This window comes from Pongo abelii, chromosome 13 (assembly GCF_028885655.2).
Source record: "Pongo abelii isolate AG06213 chromosome 13, NHGRI_mPonAbe1-v2.0_pri, whole genome shotgun sequence".
Classification (NCBI taxonomy): Eukaryota; Metazoa; Chordata; class Mammalia; order Primates; family Hominidae; genus Pongo; species Pongo abelii.
The window spans coordinates 97,694,717-97,718,094 of NC_071998.2; the positions used below are offsets into that span (position 1 = coordinate 97,694,717).

A 23,378-nucleotide genomic window follows, 5' to 3' on the forward strand; every position below is an offset into this window, starting at 1 on the left:
CATGATGGGGTAGGAGGAGAAGGGAAGACAGACAGAAAGGAGTCAAGTATGTGTAAAGCATAGAAAATGGCTGGCGATTACATAGAGAAGGGTATTCTAAAGCTGGTGGGACGATCAAAATATACGAATTGTAAAGGTTAAGCGAAATGTTTATTTTATTCCTTTCTCGTCTTCAGTCAGCCTGACTGAATACGATTAACAGGCACACTGCGCTAGCTGCATACTAAAATTAGGTGTTAGTTCGACTTCTCACTCACAGCATTAATGCACAGAGGGCTCTTACACATAAATGCCTTTCTCACCAGGCTCAGGCACCTCACATCCTTCCTCAAAGTTGTACGTTAAAAAGGAAACATGGAGCTTTTGTTCAGTTGGCCTGCCTGTGTCAGTCAGTGCCTTGTGCTGGAGAGAAAAACATAGCAGAGTGGAGCATCAGACCTGATTGAGGTCAAATCCTGGCTCAACAACATCCTAGCATTGCAACCTTGGGCAAGAATATTTACCTCGCTTAGGCACAGCTTTCTTATCTACTCAAGGGACATACACATTTCTCTTTCACCTGCCTTACAAGGATTTGGGAGAAAATTAATAAGATAATGCATAGGGAAGTATTTAAAATTTCTTAAATCTTACACAAAAGGACTAATATAATTGTGTCTATGTTGACCATTATGTCTAAACATTTGCCAAGTTGCTCCCAGTTTACAAATAGAGCAAGAAAGGCTCAGACAAGTAACATTGGCTCACTCAGTATATCCCAGAAACCAGTGATAAGAGATGAAAACCTAGTCCGCTACCTTCCAGCCACAGCCTGTGTTCTTCAACCATGTTGCCTTTTTTTTTTTTTAATTACTATACTTTAAGTTTTAGGGTACATGTGCACAATGGGCAGGTTAGTTACATATGTATACATGTGCCATGCTGGTGTGCTGCACCCATTAACTCGCCATTTAGCATTAGGTATATCTCCTAATATCCCTCCCCCCTCCCCCCACCCCACAACAGGCCCCAGAGTGTGATGTTCCCCTTCCTGTGTCCATGTGTTCTCATTGTTCAATTCCCATCTATGAGTGAGAACATGCGGTGTTTGGTTTTTTGTCCTTGAGATAGTTTACTGAGAATGATGATTTCCAATTTCATCCATGTCCCTACAAAGGACATGAACTCATCGTTTTTTATGGCTACATAGTATTCCATGGTGTACATGTGCCACATTTTCTTAATCCAGTCTATCGTTGTTGGACATTTGGGTTGGTTCCAAGTCTTTGCTATTGTGAATAGTGTCGCAAGAAACATACGTGTGCATGTGTCTTTATAGCAGCATGATTTATAGTCCTTTGGGTATATACCCAGTAATGGGATGGCTGGGTCAAATGGTATTTCTAGTTCTAGATCCCTGAGGAATCGCCACACTGACTTCCACGATGGTTGAACTAGTTTACAGTCCCACCAACAGTGTAAAAGTGTTCCTATTTCTCCACATCCTCTCCAGCACCTGTTGTTTCCTGACTTTTTAATGATCGCCATTCTAACTGGTGTGAGATGGTATCTCGTCGTGGTTTTGATTTGCATTTCTCATGTTGCCTTTTTGAGAAAAATATTCCTCACCTCAACTCCATTCTAATATAATGTCTGTTCAGCCATCAAGAGAGAAAAGACCAAAGGTATTTTTCAGAATTTTTTTAAAAAACTGTCTTTAATAACTCTTTGAAAGATTGATGTCGAAATCATTTTCTTTCTGAAATTTCTTTATCTTCTCCATCATTTATATATATTACTTTGTGCCTACTTATAAAAGCTGAAATACATGGAATTTTTAGCCTAATGATAATTGAAACATGTGTCCTTGGGTTTTTTTCCCTTTGTTAAGTATACTTACCCCAAAAATATATGAGTTTTTCACTTGTTCAACAGTCTCACAAATAAACACTTCTTAATGAATTAGTTTTCAGAAACAATTTATTTCAATTCCCTGATAGCTTACATATACAAAGCCAATGACCAAGTTTATGTTCACATTCACTGTGTACAAAAAAGCAGCTAATACTGCTTAAATATGTGTTCCTTGTATTAATACTTGATCTCATTAGGTGACATGCAGTAATGACAACACTGCTGAGCTTCAGAGCTGGTTCAAGCCCCAGAAATGCTTCCAGCTAAGACCTTAGGCTTATCCTATTCCCCCTTGAACCTCAGTTTCATCATCAGTAAAGTGGAAATAATATCACACCTGTGTCACACAATTCTTGGGAGAAATAAAAGACGTACTTTTTATGGAACAGTTTTATGAAATTCAAAGTCTTGTAGAGAATTTATTTTTTCTCCGTGTAATTCTTTCAAGCGATAGCTATATGAGGCAAGAATATTCAATCTGTGCTGTGCTGTTCCCCAAGGGTCATGTTTCCATTGTGTTGATTACCGATAAGGAAGGATAAAAGCCTATGACATGAAAGAGGGTGGGAATCTGAGAGGGTGGAACAATCATCCTAAGAAATATGGCCTATAATTCCTGGAATTAAAGGACCTTAGAGATGATCTAGTCTAGCTCCTAATTTCTCAGTTAAGAAAACAGGACAGGTGGTGTGGAAAAGATGGGCTTCATTTTCAGCAGTGCAAGAATAAAGACCAAACCAAAAGCACAGAAAATGCTTTATTTTTCTGGAGCTAGCTATTTCCCTACACTGTGTTGTCTCATTTATAAGGACCAAATATCACATTCTCTGGGTGATGGCAGGGCACCCGTGGATGATGCAGCCTTGGAGAAGTCACTCAGGGACTCTCAGAAATAGAAGGGTGATATAGTTTGGACATGTGTCCCCTCTAAATCTCATGTTAAATTGTAATCTGCAATGTTGGAGATGGGAAGTGAATGGCTCATGGGGATGGATTTCTCATGAATGGTTTAGCATCATCCTCTTGATGCTGTCCTCGCAATAGTGAGTTCTCACAAGATCTGGTTGTTTAAAAGTGTGTGGCAGGCCGGGCACAGTGGCTCATACCTGTAATCCCAGCACTTTGGGAGGCCAAAGTGGGCGGATCACGAGGTTAGGAGATCAAGACCATCCTGGCTAACACGGTGAAACCCCGTCTCTAGTAAAAAAAAAAAAAATACAAAAAATTAGACGGTCGTGGTGGCATCTGCCTATGGTCCCAGCTACTCAGGAGGCTGAAGCAGGAGAATTGCTTGAACCCAGGAGGCAGAGGCTGCAGTGAGCTGAGATCGCACCACTGTGCTCCAGCCTGGGTGACAAAGTGAGACTCCGTAGTTAAAAAAAAAAAAAAAAAAAACAGTGTGTGGCATCTCCCCATCTCTCTCTTCCTCCTATTTTCACCATGTGATGTGCCTGCTCCTGTTGTACTTCCCACCATGAGTAAAAGCTCCTCAAGGATTGAGGACTTCCCAGAAGCCAAGCAAATGCTGGCACCGTGTTTCCTCTACAGCCCGGAGAACTGTGAGCCAGTCAAACCTCTTTTCTTGATAAATTATCCAGTCTCTGGTATTTGTTTATAGCAATGTGAGTACTATACAACTGGCTCTGTAATCAAACCTGTTATACTGACTCCCTTACAAAATCCCCACCAAGTGTCCACTATCCTCTCTATACCTCTGGCGATGGCACACTCAATGCCCATCTAGACCATCCTGACCTCATTTTCAAACACATTTTTTTAATGAGAATGGATGCATGTTTGCTGTTGGCCTCTGTCTACCCTCTCTCCTACTCGGCTGAGACCCAGGCTGCTAGGATAGATTCATCCAGCCAATATATTCACACCTGCCTGGGGCTGGACTTGGGGATACCCTGGAAAGCAAAACAAATGGCAAGCCTGTGAAAAGGGACAAGCATCAAATAAGTCATTGCAGAATTAGTTACTTCATTGAAGTTGCAATGGGAGTTCTAAAAGAAAAGAACTAGATGCCATACATGAATGTAACAAAGGGATCAAATATAGGCTTGGGGTCAGAACAGAGTTCCTCAAGAATGTGGTGATCGAGCAGACCTTGGTCCAGTGAAGTTAGATGAGTGTGAAAAGGGAGTTCCAAGCTAAGAAAATTGCTGCTGTGAAGGCCTTGAAGGAAAAGAGCCCAGAGAGTTCTGGGCAAGGAAGGAAGGCCAACGTGGATGGAGGAGAGTGCAGAAGGTGGGATGGGGAGAGAGGTCAGGAAAGCTACCCCACACATCACTCAAACACTTTACAAGGACTTGCTCCTTAGTTTTTCAAGTTTGTCTATAATCCCCTTAAGCAGGTTCCCTGAAAAGAGCATAAGGGTTATGAACACCAACTGTATTTCAGACTGCGTAGATACAAATTCTGGCTCCATGAATTGCTAGCTGTGAGACTTTAAAGTGGTTCTGTATTTTTCTCTGGATCTTCACCTATAACTGGTCCTAATAGTTGTACTCACTCCCAATGTCTTGAGAATTAAATTAGTTCATATACACAAAGTTTCTAGAACAGCGTCTGGCATATAAGTGTTGCCTAAGACCTACTTATTACTATAATGGGGCAATGGCCTGACTCCTATTTTTCTCTAGCTTTTTAGTCTATGTCAATTCAGGTTCTCTGGGGAGCAGACAGACTGGGTAGGGAGAGCTTCTGGTGCAATATCCATCTGAGGAAGTCTTAGAGGACCCACTCAGAAGCTCTAGAACAGGTTCCCTGAGCAGAAAAAGTCGGGTTCTAGTAATGCTGCCATGTTTAGTATGCTGAACATAAAGATGAAATTTAAAAGTTGAAGTTTGAAAGCTGGTTTTACCAGAGGTTATGGTTTGAATGTTTATGTACCCCTGAAATTCACATGTTGAAATCTTAGCCTCCAAGGTGATGGTATTAGGAGGTGAAGCTTTGTGGATGGTGATTAGGAATGGGATTAGGGCTCTTGGGTCTTGGGCCTAAGGGAGTGTTCCTCCTTTTCATTATGTGAGGGCACAGCAAAAAGGTGCCATCTATGAGCCAGAAAATGGATGTTTACCAGACCCCAAATCTGCCTATGTCTTTATTATGGAATTTCCAGCACCTAGAACTGTGAGAAATAAATTTCTGTTGTTTATGAGGTACCCAGTCTATGCTATTTTATTATAGCAGCTCAAAGGGAGTAAGACAGAGTCCAAGGAGTGCACATATCGCTGTTATAGCTTCTAACTCATTGAGTAGCTCCCCCCAGCTCCATGACCCTCCTTTGAATCTCCCAGACTCTCAGCCGAATTACACTGTCTACTGTCCCCTGGCCCTCCTGGCCTATTTGCCTTGAATAATCCCAAAACCATCCCCCCATACTGATCCATGGAAAAATTCTCTTTCACAAAACTGGTCCCTAGTGCCAAAAAGGTTAGGGACCACTGTTGAAAGCCTTTTTCACACCTAGCAAAGCTAAGTTATCATTATTTATTTAATAAATAATGTGTGTTTTTACATGTGCACATGTATGCATGTTTAATACAAGCAAAGGTATTTTGGGTAAATAATGGTTTACCATGGTTTGGGTATATTTGGGTAAATAATGATTTTCAGGTCAACTGAAAGGGATATTTGTGTGTGTGCATGTATGTGTGTGTGAGAGAATAAATAGCATATTGACAAAGTCACCTGGGCCAAATCACAGAATACCTGATAAGCAGTGTGAGCCATTGGATAATATTTCATATGCAATGATGGAGTGAAGAGTCAACGGCTTTATTCATGATCCAAGAACTAGGGTCATGAGAAGGCAACCAGGACCAGAGTAGGGAGATCATGAGAAAATCCCAAAGCCACAGTCCACAGTGGGGCCCAGACCTTAAGAACCAAGAAACTTGTCCTAAAGACACAGAAACAGAAATGGAGCCTTGTGTTAGGCTTGATCCTGTCAACAATGGGGCATCAGTGAAGGCACTAGAGAGTGATGGTCACATATATGATGGAGAAAGAGCCCAGCGAAAATGAACCTAGACAGAATGGGGAAGGGAGAAGCTGAATCTGGGAGACCAGCTTGGCATTTATAGTAACAATCTATGCTGGAGGAAGATGACAGTCTTTGAGGAAACATAATGAGTTCATTATAGGACAAACTATACAAGACTCATTAGAGTGTGAGTGAATTGTAGGACATGCTGAAATGCTGACTTCAAAGGACTGGGAGATGGAAAAAGAGAGGGTGCAATCAGGGAGGAAGGAGAAAGCAAATGACCAAGAGAGGAGTGTCAAAATGCAGAAATGTTTGATCTCTTCAACATGATGGAGAAGATGAGCAAAGTTTGCACTGAAAAAAAGCATGCAAGATTTGGAATTGTGTTGGTCCCTGGTGATCATGGATAGAGCAATTTTATAGAAGGTGGTGGGGCCAGACCATATTGTGGGTGGATGATGCATTAGTGGGAGGTAAGGATGTGAAAGCAGATATGTGATGTGGAGTGCAGTGGAAACCATGGCTGGGCTTTGATTTCCTCCAGCCATGTTTGCTTAACCTTTTCTAGTCTTCTTCATACTTTCTAACAGTTTCACTACATCCTGAATTTTCTCTACAATCCTTCTTCATGTTGTCCTTTGATATATGGTCTTTATTGTATCTTTGCTACAGCCCTTTTTACTCCTGGACTCCTTCCCTCTTGGGATCCTCTACAGGTTTAGTCAGAGCTGACTGTTTGATTGTTGCTTCACCTTCTCTTTCCACTTTCCCTGCTCTGAGTGGCATGTTGTAGAAACATAGCTGGTCATTCTCTGAAATTCTTAAATCAGCTTTTCCAAAGTCCAGGGACATACCTTGAGTTTCGTCAGCCACACACATAACCTTACTTTCAGAAGACTTCCTGCTAGCATTCCTGAGAATGTCTGTCATGCAGAACAAGTGGGGTCTTGCCTATGTCCCTTTGCTAGTTAATCTTTATACAAGAGTATATAAAGATACCTATGTATCAAACCTGCACGTTGTGCACATGTACCCTAGAACTTAAAGTATAATAATAAAAAAAATAGAAATAATTAACAAAAGATACATTTGTGGCAATTATCATATTAAAATCAGCATATAAAATAACATTAAATCTGTAGACCACATAGGGATGACAGGTCATTTCAGTCTGTGAATGCCTATCTTGTTCGACCATGGATTCTAAGAAAGAGAGAACTCTCCTCCCTTCCTTTCTCCACTTGCAATGTCTCTGAAATTAGTACTGCTCACACAATCCCAAAAAACTCATAGAACTCTTTCTTGCTGGGAACACAAGCTCTGCATGCTACTTCAGGTCTCACTAAGATTTTTGCTACATGCCAACCTCTAGTCTATAGCATACACTTAGTATTAAAGTGGATAATGTAACAAAAACTTGGACCCACTCAGAGAACTACCATACTTTTTTTTGGTTATTACTTCTTGCTTAGTCATTATTTCTCCAATCTGATAACAAATGTATTAGGTTGGTGCAAAAGTAATTGCAGTTCTTGCCATTGAAAGTCATGGCAAAACCCACAAGTTACTTTTCTGCACCAATATAATACAATTACCAGGATTAGCTGGATGCCCAGATTCCTCATCTAGAATGGCATGGTAGCTTTCTCCCAGATCTCTGTGTGAGTATATCCTGTGTTGATCAAGATATAAAATGAAGTTTGATAAGGATGCCAAGACCATTTAAAAATGAAAGGATAGCCTTTTAAACAAATGCTCCTGGATAAACTGGATATCTGCATGCAGAAGAATAAAGTTGGACTTCTATATCACACCATATACTGTACAAAAATTAACTCCAAATGGGCAAAAGACCTAAATGTAAAGGCTAAAGCTATAAAACTCTTAGAAGAAAATATGAGAGTTAATCTTCATGACCTTGAATTAAGCAAGCCTTATTAGGTATGATACCAAAAGCACAAGCAACTAAAGAAAAAAATAAAGTGGACTTTATCAAAATGAAAAATATATGTGCTTTAAATAATACCATCAGGTACATGAAAAGACAATTCACAGATTAGAAGATATTTGCAAATCATCTGTCTGATAAGAGACTTGTATCTACAATATAGAAAGAAGTCTTAGAACTCAATAATAAAAACAAAAACCCCATTAAAAAATTGACAAAGGATTCCAATAGACATTTCTCCAATGAAGATATACAAATAGATAATAAGTCACATGTAAAAATGTTCATCATTAGCCATTAAGGAAATGCAAATCAAAGCTACAGATAAATACAACTTCATACCCATTAGGATGGCTTTAATTTAAACGACAGACAGGAACAATTGTTGGTGAAGATGAGTAGAAACTGGAATCCTCTTACATCGCTGGTGAGAATGCAAAAAGATGTGGCTGCTTTGAAAAACAGTCTGGTAGTTTCTCAAATGTTAAACATAGAGTTGCCATACAACTCAGCAATTCAACTCATAGATATATACCCAAGATAAATAAAAAATATATGTTCACACAAAAAGCTGTATACAAATGGTTATAGAAGCATTATTCACAATAGGCATAGAGTGGAAATAATCCAAATGTCCTTCATCTGATAAATGGATAATCAAATTGTGATATGTTTTATTCAGCCATACAAAGAGATGAAGTGCTGATACATGCTAAAATATGGATAAGCCTTGAAAATACTATGCTAAGTGAAAAAATCAGACAGAAAAAAAAAAACATGCAATGTGTAATTCTACTGATACAAATCTCCAGAATAGGGAAATCCATAAAGACAAATTAGTTTTTGTTTAGGGCAGAGATGAGGAGCTTAGAGAGTGATAGCTAAAAGCTATGGGCTTTTTTTTTTTATGGGGGAGGGTGTGGTGAGGAAAAAAATGTTCTGGAACTAGACAGAGCTGATAGTTGCACAACTGTATTATTAATACACTAAAAACACTGAATTGTAAAATTTAAAATGATGAGTTTCACGTATCATTCATCTGTGATGTCAATTACACCTCAATTTTAAAATGTTAAGGTGGAGGAGAAGAAAGGGGAAGAGAAGCAAGAGGGGAGAGGAAGGGAAAGGATAGGAAGAATAAGAAGGAGAAGAAGAGGGAGGAATTAGAGGAAGAAAAAGAGGAGAAGGAGGAGGAGGAGAAGAAGTAGTAAAGTGAGCAGGACAATAACTTCCAATTTTGCAGAAAAAGTTCCAGGAGGCAAGTTAACTACTTTGCCAGTAAAGATTAGATTCATTAAAACTCCAGATTTGACAGATCCTTTCAACCTACCAACAAGTAGCAGGGGCTATCTTATGCTGTCCCCATCAGGTGTAACATCATTACTAACGTATTAACATTGAGCTTTTGAGCCATAGATGCTGTACATTACATTTGGACAGATACTCCATGTGCCCAAGACCAGGTGATGTGTGCTGCACAGATTTTTTTAAATTATAATTCAAATCTGGAAAGGATTTTAAAGATTGTTATAATCATGATCAATAACAACCAAATTTGATACAGTATAAAATAAATATTTATTTGATGGGGGTGCCCTCTCTGTCTCTTTGAATTTCTGTAACCTTGAATTTTACCTGTCTTGTGGCCCTTATTTCACCCTATCTTGTTGTATACTGTTTTCATGTCCGTATTATCTCACTGATAGATTATCAATTCTTTAGTGCAGTATCATCTCTGTAACCCTCATACCTAGCACAGGGCTAGCCAACAGTATCCTGGACTCGGTTGATGTTTGTTGGTAAATGTATCAATGAACCTCTAATTCCATTTGGAACTGGACAGAGTACACATATAAGGGAATTTTCTCAAAAATAATTTCAACTTTCATTTTAGATTCAGAGCAGGTTTGTTACATGGGTATATTGCATGCTGCTGAGGTTTGGGATATGAATGATCCTGTCACCTAGATAGTGAGCATAGTATCCAACAGTTCATTTTTAAAATCTTGCCCCACTCCCTCCCCCCTCTATTAGTTCTAACAGTGTCTATTGTTGCCATCTTTATATCCATGAGGACCCAATATTTAGTTCCCACTTATAAGAGAACATGTAGTATTTGTTTTTCTGCTCCTGCATTAATTTGCTTGGAATAATGGTCTCTAGCTCCATCCGTGTTGCTGCAAAGGATATAATTTTGTTCTTTTTTATGACTGCATAGTATTCCATGGTATATATGTATATTCTGTTTATCCAATACACAATTACTGGGCACCTAGGTTGATTCCGTGTCTTTGATATTGTGAGTAATGCTGTGATAAACATATACATGCATATGTCTTTTTGGTAGAACAATTTGTTTTCTTTTTGATACACATATAAGGGATTTAAAAAAATAATATAAGAATGTTGTTATATTGGGGGTAGAAGGACTATTGCCTATACCCACTCCCTAAATTAGGCTCAGTTTCCCCAGTGACACAGCCTCCAACTCTATCCTATGTTGAAATGACTTCTATTAATGTTTTTGAGCAGCCATTTCATGATGTACAACTGGAACATGGTTCCCCTTTATAACACTAGTTAGATTTTGGGAATTGTAGAAAACTTTGGCTGGGGTTACCATTTAACTATCTGGGAGCAGTTGCGTTCTTTTATAGATGTTCTTTGAAATATAGATGAATCCAAAATTCAGAATGCAGATCAGTAATTTTCTTTCTGGATCTCCTGTGGCCACCTCAAGAGCGCCCCTTATGAGGCCACTACAAACCCCAGTGTCAGAGCTCTTCCTGGTTCCGAAGAGCAGGCACTTTCAAGGGAGTCCTGTGGGGAGTGAGTTGTTCAAGGGGAAAGCAAGGCATTGTTCAGGATTTAAAGAGCCCCAGAGATCTGTGAAGACCTTCTGCTACTGATGTCTTCATAGGCTTTGGTACGATTTGCTTTCTCATCCCATAGCAGCTGGAAAATATTTTCAGAAATTTTGTTTCAATACAAAATTTTTATTTAGATTTTGTTTTTTTGAAGAAGGGAATTCAGAATTTTGTGAAAGATTTAAAATATATGCAATGTGTTTTTGATATCTTTAGACTTTTAATGCCTATTAAGTTTTAGAAATAATTGTGGCTTTGACAGAATTTGGTTTGCTCATAATTTATCACATTTGATGCTTTTCTTTAATTACAATAATATATGCAACCACCTTCAGGCTTATAAAGTGCTTTTTCAGTCTGCCCTCATCACAAGATGACTAGGAACCTCATTTTATGGATGAAAACATTGAGCTTAAGAGAGGTGCCGTGATGTGCCAAGCTCACACAGGTAGTAGCAGAACCAAGACTTCAAAGTCAGGCATCAGGCTCTAGATTTTATCTTTTTCAGCACCTCACCTTATCCTATTCATATTCAGATATGCGAAGACTAGACCTCAGAGGAAGTCAAACAGAATTTGAGGGCATACAGTCCAAAATTAACATGGACAGAAAAAAGTAAGCCAAGCCTCAAGATACAGACAAGATGCATCTTACGGGTTTTAGTCTCTCTTTTTGATTCAGAATCACATCTCCTTTCTTAACACAATGCAGACATTAGGTTTTCCCCAGACTGAATTTACAGATAATAAGAATCCCAGCTCTTAGGTCTGGGATTCAGACATTCTCCGAAGGCAAAGGTTCAGTGCCTTACGTACTGGTATAAATGGAAATGCTATAACATTCCCGTATGCAAACAACTTGCCAAAACAGTGTAGTGTTTCAAAAGCCATGTACTGAATGGAGACAGGATTTCTGTACAAGCTGTGGGAGCAGGGTGAATTTATGAAGCAGAAAGTATGGGCTGAGGAAGAGATCAGCCCAGTAACAGTTTACTGGCCTTGCCGTTCTCTTAAGAGGCACTAATGGTAGTGGACTGGTGCAATGGAAGTAAACCCAGCTTCATTTAAGGCAGTAGCATGAAATTGGTTGCAATAAAATTATGCATTAAGTGTGCATTATGTTTAATAAGACTGGATTGCACTTCCCATGTTTACTCTGTGACTACTGAGGCTGATCCAATTTTCTAAAGTTCTCCAATTGGTTGACGATCGAGTTTTCGGCCAGAAGGTCAAATTTCCCTCGCTGTTATTATATGTCTCTATTACTTTACTATGGCATTTACACTTTATATTCATTACTTTTTTTCTGTCTCCTGAACCTTTCCCATTCCAAAATGTTCCCTGTAGATGGCCCGTTTGACACAAATTAGAACAACCTGGATAGCTGTCAACTGGAGACTATCTGAGAACAAAAGGACATTATTGCAAACCAGCAATGGAGGTAATTTCGTGCTTTCTCTGAAGACTTCTTAATGGCCTTTGAGAAATAACACAATTCAGATCTGCAACCAGGAGGCAGGGTAGATGTTGGACAGCATGGGAAACATGTGACTTGGACTTTAGATCCTACCATCTAGGGGTTAGGAGTATTATCATTAGAAAACAGAAATATCTATTTTTCATTTCACACATATTAATTAATTCATCTAATTAGAAACACTCATTGGGAACCTACTATGTGCCAGATAGTGTGAATCTGGTGAGGATACACCAATGAATAAGACATGGTCCTGTTGTGATTTTATAGTATAATAGGGATGGGAAGTAGGGATGGTGATACATTAAAATACACTTTCAATTCACTGAGATATATGAAATAGCAGAGGAAGAATTTAGAAAGTATAATTAGTATTTCTGGTGGAGAATAGACAACCTTTGCAGAAAAGGTGAAAGAGCTTTCTAAAGAAAAAAAAAGGAAAGAAAAGAAGGAATAAAAGGCATTCCAGGCGGAGAGAATGGCATATGCAAGACATAGAGGTGTGAAAGAGGATGATATATTTAGGAAATCACAAGTAGATCACTGGGGGCCATAAATGGTATGGGGACTAGAGTGGAATATGAAATGGCAGGAAATGAGGCCAGAGTGTGAGGATTGCTCAACATAAATCTGTCAGGGGTTTAGACATTATCCTGTAGTCATGAAGGCATCATCGAAAAATTCTCCCAAACAAAGATTTTTAATCTTTTACTTCTACAGATTGGTTCAAGTTGGGTGAAGAATAAATATGACCCCTTTGAAACATCTTTCTGAAAGAATACATTGAGGGAAGTGTAAAACAATGCATTGGTATACATATGTGTGTGTATGTGAATAAACATATATCATACATACATATATGCATATCACATACTATATCATGTATATAGTATGTATACATATTATATGCGTATAACATATATGCATATGTATCTGTATAGATAGACAGATATGGCAATACTTTCTTGTAACCTTTTACGATAGTCATGGACTTTAGCCATGTTGAATTAACGTGCATCATTCTTACACTTACCTATCATTGCAAGCAACTCTAAAAGAAGATAAAAGTACATGAAGAAATCGTTTTCAGGCACTGGACAAAAAAGAGTGCAAAGCTATAATCTTGAGAGCAGGAAACACACAAGGTAAGCTCCACATTCATATTGTGTTCCTACATGAGAATATTTTAAAATATTTTATATAAGTAGACCCCAAACAGAAAGCATCAGTCTCACTAGAGAAAGGAAACAGAGATCAGAATTCAGACTGCTGTGGCAGCTAGAATTTATAAGGCAAGGTACTAGAAATAAGAGAACTGTACCAAAAAGACCTCCAGAAATTTCCATTGAATCTCTTTAAGTCTTTGCCCAAATACTAATCTGTATGTGAATATGGCAAGATTTGGTCGGGCACAGTGGCTTACACCTGTAATCCCAGCACTTTGGGAGTCCGAGGTGGGCGGATCACCTAAGGTCAGGAATTTGAGATCTGCCTGACCAACATGGTGAAACCCATCTCTACTAAAAAAAAAAAAAATACAAAAATCAGCAAGGCATGGTGGCCCGTGCCTGTAATCCCAGCTATTCAGGAGCCTGAGACAGGAGAATCACTTGAACTTGGGAGGTGGAGGTTGCATTAAGCCCAGATTGTGCCACTGCACTTCAGCCTGAGTGACAGAGTTTTGCAAAAAAAAAAAAAAAAAAAAGCAAGATTCAACAAAGACTGGCATGGAATAACTACATGCAAACTGTGAGCTGATGAGCGATCACAGAGGTCACACAGTACAAACGGAGATCGGATTTCCAGAGTAGATTGTCCTCAGTGAACACCTCTGCCACGAATGTAAGTCTTCAGAAAAGATACGTGTTGGGAGCAGTACTACTACTTTAATCATGGAGTAAGAATTAATTGAAAGCCTGATGCATCTGAACTAACATCAAGCCTTGACAAGACCAAGCTGATCTGCTTGTGTGTAAATTAGCTGAAATGCAGACAGACAGACAGACAGACAGACACACACACACACACACACAGAGGGAGAGAAAGAGGGAGAGAGAAAGAGAGGGAGGGAGGAAGGGAGGGAGGGAGAGGCTGATAGAAGCTTTAAAGGGAAACAGCAAAACCCAGACTGTCAACAATGTAGGAACCACAAAATCTAAATAACCAAAACTTACTAGCCATGTAGAGGATCCAGAAGATATAAACCACAAATGAAGGGAGGCGAAAAGTAAACAGAAAAAGAAAATAGACTACACATATATTGGATTGAGTAGATACGGACTTTAAAGTAGCTAGAATAAATGTACTCAAAGCTGTAAAGTACAAGATGAGCATGCTGAATAAACAGATGAGGAATCTCGGCCAATCAAAATAATTATTTTTTTAAAGGGAGCTAAAGGAAAATAAAATTCTAGAAATAAAGAATACGGTATCTGTAATTAAAATTTAATTGAAAAGTTTACTGAATGACCTTCATAACATATTAAATACCACAGAAGGAAAGATCAGCAAGCTTGATGAGAGATTAATAGAAAACATCCAAACTGAATAACTAAGAATGAAAAATACTTTAAAAAATGGATCCTCTGTAATCTGCAGGAAAATATCAAGTGGATTCTTATTGTAAGTGTACCTGGAGTCTTAGAAGAATATAAGAGAAGAAAAATAAATTTTTTAAATGGCCAAAAATTTTACAAAAGCAAATGAAAATATCAACCACAGATCCAAGAGATTCAGTGAATGTCTGGAAGAATAAACACACACACAAAAAAACATACCTAGGACAAAATTGTCAAATTGCTGAAAATCAAAGATAAAAATAAAAATCTTAACAGCAATGAGAATAAAATAACACATTATTTAGAAGGTAACAATGATAAGATTCACTGCTGACTTCACATCAGAAATAATACAAGCCAGAAAATAAGAAAAAGGTATATTTAAACTAGTAAAAGTAAAACAGAACAAAACCTATTAATCTAGAATTAGATATGCTTCAAAAATAAAGATGAGATAAAGACATCTTCAGGTAAGTTAGAGCTAGGAAAATATGGTGCCAGTAGGTATGCATTACAAAAAAAATGTTAAAAAGATTTCAAGCTAATGCCAAATTAATGCCAAATTGAAATGCAAACCTACAAGAAGAAATGAAAAGCATTGTAAATGATAAATATGTCGATAAATACAAAATACTACTTTTTCTTTGAATTGCTTTAAAATACTTTTTAAAAGAAAGACAATAGGTGGCTCACGGCTATAATCCCAGCACTTTGGGAGGCCAAGGCACATGGATCACCTGAGGTCAGGAGTTCAAGACCAGCCTGGCCAACATGGTGAAACCCTGTCTCTACTAAAAATACAAAAATTAGCTGGGCGTAGTGGCAGGTGCCTGTAATCCCAGCTGCTTGGGAGGCTGAGGCAGGAGAATCGCTTGAACGCGGGAGGCGAGGTTGAAGTGAGCAGAGATCACACCACTGCACTCCAGCCCGAGTGACAGAGTGAGACTCTGTCTCAAAAAAAAGAAAGAAAGAAAGATGACAGTATATTGTGGGTTTTAACACATATGTAGATGTAAAAGATACGACAACAGTAGCAGAAATGATGGAATGGTAAATGTAATTACATTTGTTACAAGTTTCTTACGTTTCAGTGAAATGATAAAAATTATTTTAAATGGGTATAAATAAAAGGCAATAAATTAAGTATGATAGATATCTGAAAAATATTCAAATATTTGTGAATTCAACACACTTCATAAACAAGCCATGAGTCAAAGATATCACAAGGGAAATGAGAAAGTATATTGAACTGAATGATATGAAAAACACAACTTACCAACATTTGCAGAATAGAGATAAAGCATTGCTTAGAGGGAAATGTATAGCTTTAAATGAATACATTATAAAATATGAAAATTTGATAATTAAAGCTCTAGAATTTCATTCTGAGAAACTCAAAGAAAGAGAGAAAATTAAAGAGAGTGAAAGAATGAAATAATAAAGAAAAATGGAAATCCATGAAATAGGAGGTGGTTAAATAATAGAGAAAAATCACTAACTGCAAAAATATATTTGAAATAAATAAATAAAGTTGATAAACCCCTAGGTAGATTAATCCAGGAAAAAATACTAATATCCAATATCAAGAAAATATTATCTTCAATAAAAGAGATTACCAATATCAGAACAAAGGAAAGACATCACTGTAGATTCTACAAATAATGAAATATTATGATCATGCCAATAAATTTAATAACTTAAAATGCCAAAAGCACGAACCATGAAAGAAAACATTAATAAGTTGTATTTATCAAAATTAAACTTGCTGCTCATAAAAAGTCATTGTTAAGAAAATTAACATGCAAACCGGAAGGAAATATTTACAATACAGATTCCGACAAAGGACTTGTATCCAGAGTATAAAAAGAATTCATACAAGTCAATAAAAACAACAAAAACAAAGTGTGCCTCCAGATGCCAAAATAGGATTAGAAGTGCTAGAGATGTATTGGTTGAAGTATCTGTGAAGATAAACTGGTGGGGGAGTGGTGGCACACAAACAAGGAAAGACATCTAACCCCAGGGCAATTCTGATACCTGTCCAAGATAAGAAAGAAAGAAAAATTGGCTAGGAAGGGCCTCAAATTGCAACACACTCTGAGAATATTTTAATCAGGCTGATGAATAATCTTTAAGCAAAAGTTGCCCTTTAGAGGAATCCTTGTTAGGTGGGCATAGGTTAGACTCACATTCCCCAGTGCTTAGGCACTGGTTGAAAGCAGCAATGGGGAACTGTCAATCAATTATATTTCCTAAAATAAGCTTTCTCAAAGGAGATCTGAGCCGCACACTCCTATGGATGTCAAATCACACAATTTAAAGAAATAGGCAAAAGAATTAAACAGACATTTCACAAAGGATGATATATGAATGGCCAAAAAGAACATAAAAAATTGCTCTACATCATTAGTCGTGAGGAAATTACAAGTCAAAACCACAATAAGATACCACTGCACACCCATTAGAATGGCTGTAAATAAGAATGTTGACAACATCAAATACTAGTGAGGATATAGAGCAGCAATAACCCTCATGTATTACTTGTGGGAGTATAAAGTGGTAAAACCAGTTTGGAAAATCGTTTGTCAGTTTTCTATAAAGCCAAATGTATACTGACTCTATGATCTAGCAATTTCGCTTCTAGGTATTTACCCAAGAGAAATAAAAACAAATGTCCATAGAAAATGTTTGCTTAAGAATGTTCGCAGCAACTTTATTCATAATAGTCTAAAATGGAAACAACTCAAACATCCATTAATGGAATATTACTCAGCAATAAAAAGGAATGAACTATTTATATACACAATAACATGGATAGAGCTCAAAAACATTTTGCTAAGCAAAAGAAGTCAGACACACGAGTACAAAGTGTGTGATTCACTTACATGAAATGATAAACAACATTTTTTGTAATGATGAGAAATAGATCAGTGCCTCAGATAAGAGGGTACAGTAGTAGTTCACTGAGGAGCGGCATGAAGAAACTTTCTTGAGTAGTGGAAATGTTTTGTGTCTTGATAAGAGTTTCTGTATTCTTTGGAAGTCATAAAATGCACATGAAGAGAACTGTGAATGTATATATATACACATACATATACACACACACATACACACACACACGTATGTATTATCCACCAATTTAAAAAAAAATTAGGTACAACCCTAACCATAAACATCTAGTAGAGTCAAAAGTTTGCATATTACACTAAAATATTCTAGGAAAATATAAGTTCTTTGTCTCATGATCTGTTCTTTCTCAAGAATTCCCCTCCTATAGCTCTCTAGGTAGCTGGGAAACCTAGAACTGGACATTTACAATATCTCAATCTTTTTTCCACTTTAGTCTCTTTTCACATAAAATGTTGGATATATTTTAAGTTCACCTTCCTCTTAGAGATGGCTTAAAGTTTTCCTTATTTCTGGCTGCTCTTTTACTTTAGGTAAGTGTTTCATCTTATAGTGTCCTGAACCCTCCCTGTACTTTATCCTGAGATGATTTCTGGATCTGATGACAAGGCTTCTTTGCATACTCTCGAAGCAGACAGAAAAGGCGTAAGTTCCAGCAGGTGTCCTTGGATCCTCTCTTATCTTTACTGGGAAGCGTCTGGTCTGTTCTGATACCTGGACTGATCACTGCTGAGGTGTTATTGGCCCCATCTAGAGCAAGGTGCTGCTGTTGAAAACTGGAATCCACGGTTCTGGTCATATGTCCCTGTTTGGAAAGCCCCTAAACACTGTGCTGTCTCTCAGCTCCTCAGTGTCTCCTCAGCGAGGCTCATGGAAAGTTCTGGATCGATTACCTGACATAGCTACAGACAGCCCTGTCTTTCACCTATTTATTTCCTCCCCAGTCATCCCTGCTGTGTATAACCCCACACCATATTGAAAGTAGCCTTGTGAGGAGACTTTTCCCAAAAGCATATGACCTTCCTCTACTATCCCCAAGGTTGCTGGTGACTGTCTCCTCTCTACATCCTCCCACCATATTTTTAAATTCTTTCATGTCTATCTGGATATTTCTGACTCATCTCCACCCACATCTTCTATTTTCTAACTGCTGTGTGTCCCCTATGTCATATCCTGAGTTCTTTCTACTCCCTTTGTTCTAATTGTCTAGGACTGACACTAGTTATGAAAGGCACAAGCCAACCTGGAACAAGAGCTCACCGTGAAAAAAAAAAAAAAATGCTGCACATTGCCCTAGTATCATCAAAATATTGTCCCATTACACACAAAATATTTAGTTCGGAGTCTATCTTTTTAAGTTGGACAGTCAAACTAGTTTTACTGGGTTTTATTTCTCTTCTATTTTTCTGGCCAGTTCTCCTCCAGGCTTGCTAGTTTTTTTTTTTTTTTTTTTTTTTTTTTTTTTTTTTTTTTGAGACAGAGTCTCGCTTTGTCGCCCAGGCTGGAGTGCAGTGGCACGATCTCGGCTCACTACACGCTCCGCCTCCCGGGTTCACGCCATTCTCCTGCCTCAGCCTCCTGAGTAGCTGGGACTACAGGTGCCTGCCACCAAGCCTGGCTAATTTTTTGTATATTTAGTAGAGACAGGGTTTCACCATGTTAACCAGGATGGTCTCGATCTCCTGACCTCGTGATCCGCCCGCCTCGGCCTCCCAAAGTGCTGGGATTACAGGCGTGAGCCACCGCGCCTGTAAAGGCTTGCTAGCTCTTTAACCAGTAGCAGACACGGTGGCAAAAAGTGCCATAATGTAAATCCCAGCAGCGCAGCACCTTCTAGGCAATGTGATGCCCATACTAGTCTGATTAGGCTGGCAAAGTTGTGACTCAAAGTCTTTTAAAAAATGGAGGAGGGAGAAGAGGAGTACTAGGCATGATTATACAAACATAAAGTAGGAAATTAAATTCACCAGCATCAAGTAAAAAAATCTCAAAATGCTTAAAGATTGAAAATAGAGACATTTTTATTATAACAGTTACCTGAGAATACTCTCCTTATAGAGAGAGGGGCTTACTGGACAGAACCGACTAATCTGTGTTCTCCTCACCCCATCAACATCATATAACACCATCCCAAGGTACCATCATACTGTTCTGATATCCCCAAGGAAAATTAATCAAAAAATTATAATAATCAAAATTAATATAAAACATCGAAAGTACAAAATTTCAACTACTTGCCCTGTGAAATTTTGACCAAGGCTCTATTTGTTGTGTAACAATTTAAAGATCACATATTTTTCATCATGATGTAATATAAATACCAAGAAAAGCCATATCCCCACCTTCCTTGTTTTAGCAGACAGTCATTGGCATTTCATTGTGGTACATTTCACAGCCCTAATGCAGTCACAACCAGGAGCCGTTTATGAGTTAAATTACTCTGGCATTGCCTAAATTTCTGCGAGAAAGCAGATTTACCCCCCTTGAATGTTATTAGTGCAATCCTGGAATTATTTGTGTTTTCAACTAGTGAGACCGAATATAACCTTTCTGCTAAAATTCTGGTAAAAAGACACAGCAATATATCTAACTTACACATGTGTGTTCATGTTCAATGCAAATGCCTTGGCAAGGAAACTTAAGTCAGAGGCTCCAATCAATCACTGGGATTTGAGATTTTGACTGGACTCTGCAATAGGAACTCATTTGTGGCCTGAACCCTCTTTATTAGACATGTCTGCATAATACCAAGCAATGCCCCATTTGATCAGTTGAAGCAACTGACCAGGTCAGATTGTTGTTTCTTGTCTTGCTTCTGTTTGTTTAAATAAAAGAACTATAGCACTGCAGATAAAGTTGAAGCCCCTTTTGTTACCCTTCACGAGAGCATTTATTTCTCTTCCTCTCTCCCTGAGCTACCACACTCAGGAATTTACTGTGTATCCTATTTCATATGTTTATAATTTTATTACATCTATATGTGTCCCCAATACATTTTTAAATGCTGTCATATAGTCTGTAAGATTCTGCAACTTTTCATCCATTCAACATAATGTTTATGAGATACACCCATGTTGATACATGCGGACTTAGTTCATTTTAACAGCTACATTTGAATTCCATCACAAGCATATAGTGCAATTTACATATCCATTCTCCTATTAATGGACATTTCAGTTGTTTCTAATTCTCCTCTATTACAGACAATGCTGCAATGAATGTCCTTGTTCAGGTCTCCTTGGTGTACATGGGCAGGAACTTCGGTAGGGAATCGCTAAAGGCAGAATTTCTGGGTCCTAGAGCATATGGATTTTCTCCTTTCTTAGTGGATATTGACAAATTAATTTAAATTCAAGTAAAATAGGATCTTTACTATAGCTTATACAGCCCACTCCCTTTTTTTTATTTTTTCATCTGGGTGTGTAATTTGTATCCCAAATAACATGGGCAGAACAGGACTATTTTTCCATATCTTATGCTGCAATCAAATTGTTCATTCCCTAGGCTTTTCCATTTTCATGGATGATACAACCATCCATCAGCTCAACTGCTCAAGCCTAGAACCAGGTGACATACTTAACTCGGAACTTCCTCTCACCTCCCACATCCCTTTCATTTCTCCCCACCACCACCATCAACACCAGTGTCCCATCATCATTCCCGTCTAAGTCACCATCATCTCTTGTGGACCTCTGTGCTAGCCCTTGACATTCTTCAGAATTTCATTCTGCCTCTCAACACTTAGCAGCCAGAGTGAGTTTTTTTGAAACATAAATCTGAGCCTGTCTTCTTCCTTGTTTAAAATCATCCATTGTTCTTGGAACAAAATCCATACTTCTTAGCCTGTAAGGCCCTACATCATTTGAGCTTGTTCCCCTCTCCTAATCCACCTAGACCCACTCTCCCACTCCACTGCTCTCAGTCCATGCTGGTCCTCTATGCTCACACCTGCCAAGCCAACTCCTGCCTATGGATTACTATAATATTTCCTTATTATTTTATTTTTAATTTATACATAATAGTGGTATATATTTATGGGATATATAGTGATGTTTCAATACATATACTGTATAATGGTTAGATCAAGGTATTAGCATATCCATTGTCTTAAACATATATCATTTAACATTCAATATTCTCCTTCTAGCTATTTGAAACTATATATTATTGTTAACTATAGTTATCCTACAATGCTATAGAGCACTACAACTTATTGCTCCTATCTAGCTATAATTTTGTTTACTTTAACAAATTTCTCCCTACCCCCTCTTCCTCCAATCCTTCCCAGCCTCTGGTATCCTCTGTTCTAGTTTTGATTTCTATGAGATCAACACTTTTAGCTTCCACATATGAGTGTGAGCATGTGGTGTTTAACTTTCCGTTCCCAGCTTCTGTCACTCAACATAATGCCCTACAGTTCCACTCATGTTGTTGCAAATGACAGTATTTCATTCTTTTTATGGCTGAATAGTATTCCATTGTGTATATACCATTTCCTAGAACGTTCTAAATTTTTGCTGGGCTGGCTTCTTCTTGTCCTATAGGTCTCGACGTAAATATCATTTCATTGAGAGGCTGCTCCTAATCACTTAACCTATAGTAGTTATATTGCAATATCCCACTTTAATTTTGTCAGAGTTATCATATTTTCTTGTGTTTTGACTTGATTTATAGTAATTTTCTTATTCTTCCTTTTAGAAAGTAAACTCCATTAGAAAGGAAACTTGTCTGCCCAAGGTTTCATCTGTATCATCTACAGTAGCACATGGCATATAGAAGATTCTTGGTGATTATCTGGTCTGTGAGTGAGTGAGTAGTAATTCAAGAGAATTTTTCATTTTTCTATGGCTTAGAGTTGTCTGTACACAGACAAATATTTGATGGACATGGTTAGGATACTTTCATATGATAAATTTGGAGAACATATAATGTCCCTTGTTTTCTCCTTTAACTGATTTTTAAATTCAACTTTCTCAAGCTTCTTTAGCCAGAATAGGGTATCCTTCTGTGGTATCCTGAAGCATTTTAACAGCCATTCTTAATACCTTCTATGGTACTGCATTGTGGTAATTTATTCAAATGTCTGTTTTTCATACTGTGCTGAGAGTTCCTTGAGATAGGCACAGTGCTGGGTCCATTTCTGTATCCCCAGAGCTCAGTGACTTGAGTGAATGAATGATGGCTAAATGGGTGGATAGATGAAAAATGTCTGCCCAATTTTGCCATGACGGTCAGAACCAAAACTATAAAAAATAAAAAGGAGACAGACCTACAGTACTCTCCAAAAGAGGGAGCAATAGAGTTATTATCACCTGGATAGTTCTCAAGATCTGCAAATCGAGCAAAGCCAGGAAACTCAAATTTTCGCCAGATAAGCCCTTGGCTTGCCAAACATATTTCTGTTTAAATCATTTATGAATCTGCTTATAGTACATGATAAACTTTTTGTTTTATACATCTCTTATTTTAGCATTCCATATTCTTATAAACATTTACAAAATCTTTCTTTCTGTGCTATGGATATTGTGTTGTGATTCTGCTGCTAAATTTGCTACTTTTTAATTAAATCAGTTTGGTTGTCATCTTACTAAGTCACTTCTTTCCATTTTTCTCCTCAACATTTATTACTAAATTTTCAAGCACACAGAAAAGTTGGAAAAATTGTACAATTAGCATTCACATATTCACTATCTGAATTCAATAATTATCTTGCCATATCTATTTTATATCTCTAT

At 37.9% G+C, this 23,378-nt stretch overlaps 1 long non-coding RNA gene across 1 annotated transcript in view; it reads left to right on the top strand.

The window, feature by feature from the left end:
- The window catches only part of LOC103891515 (uncharacterized), an 87,122-nt gene extending 73,811 nt beyond the window's left edge, over positions 1 to 13,311 (top strand). The window contains exons 3-4 of the long non-coding RNA XR_008509926.1: positions 12,049 to 12,142; positions 13,225 to 13,311. This is a non-coding gene — a long non-coding RNA (uncharacterized LOC103891515). The remainder of the gene's footprint in view (positions 1 to 12,048; positions 12,143 to 13,224) is intronic.
- Positions 13,312 to 23,378: the final 10,067 nt, after the last annotated feature.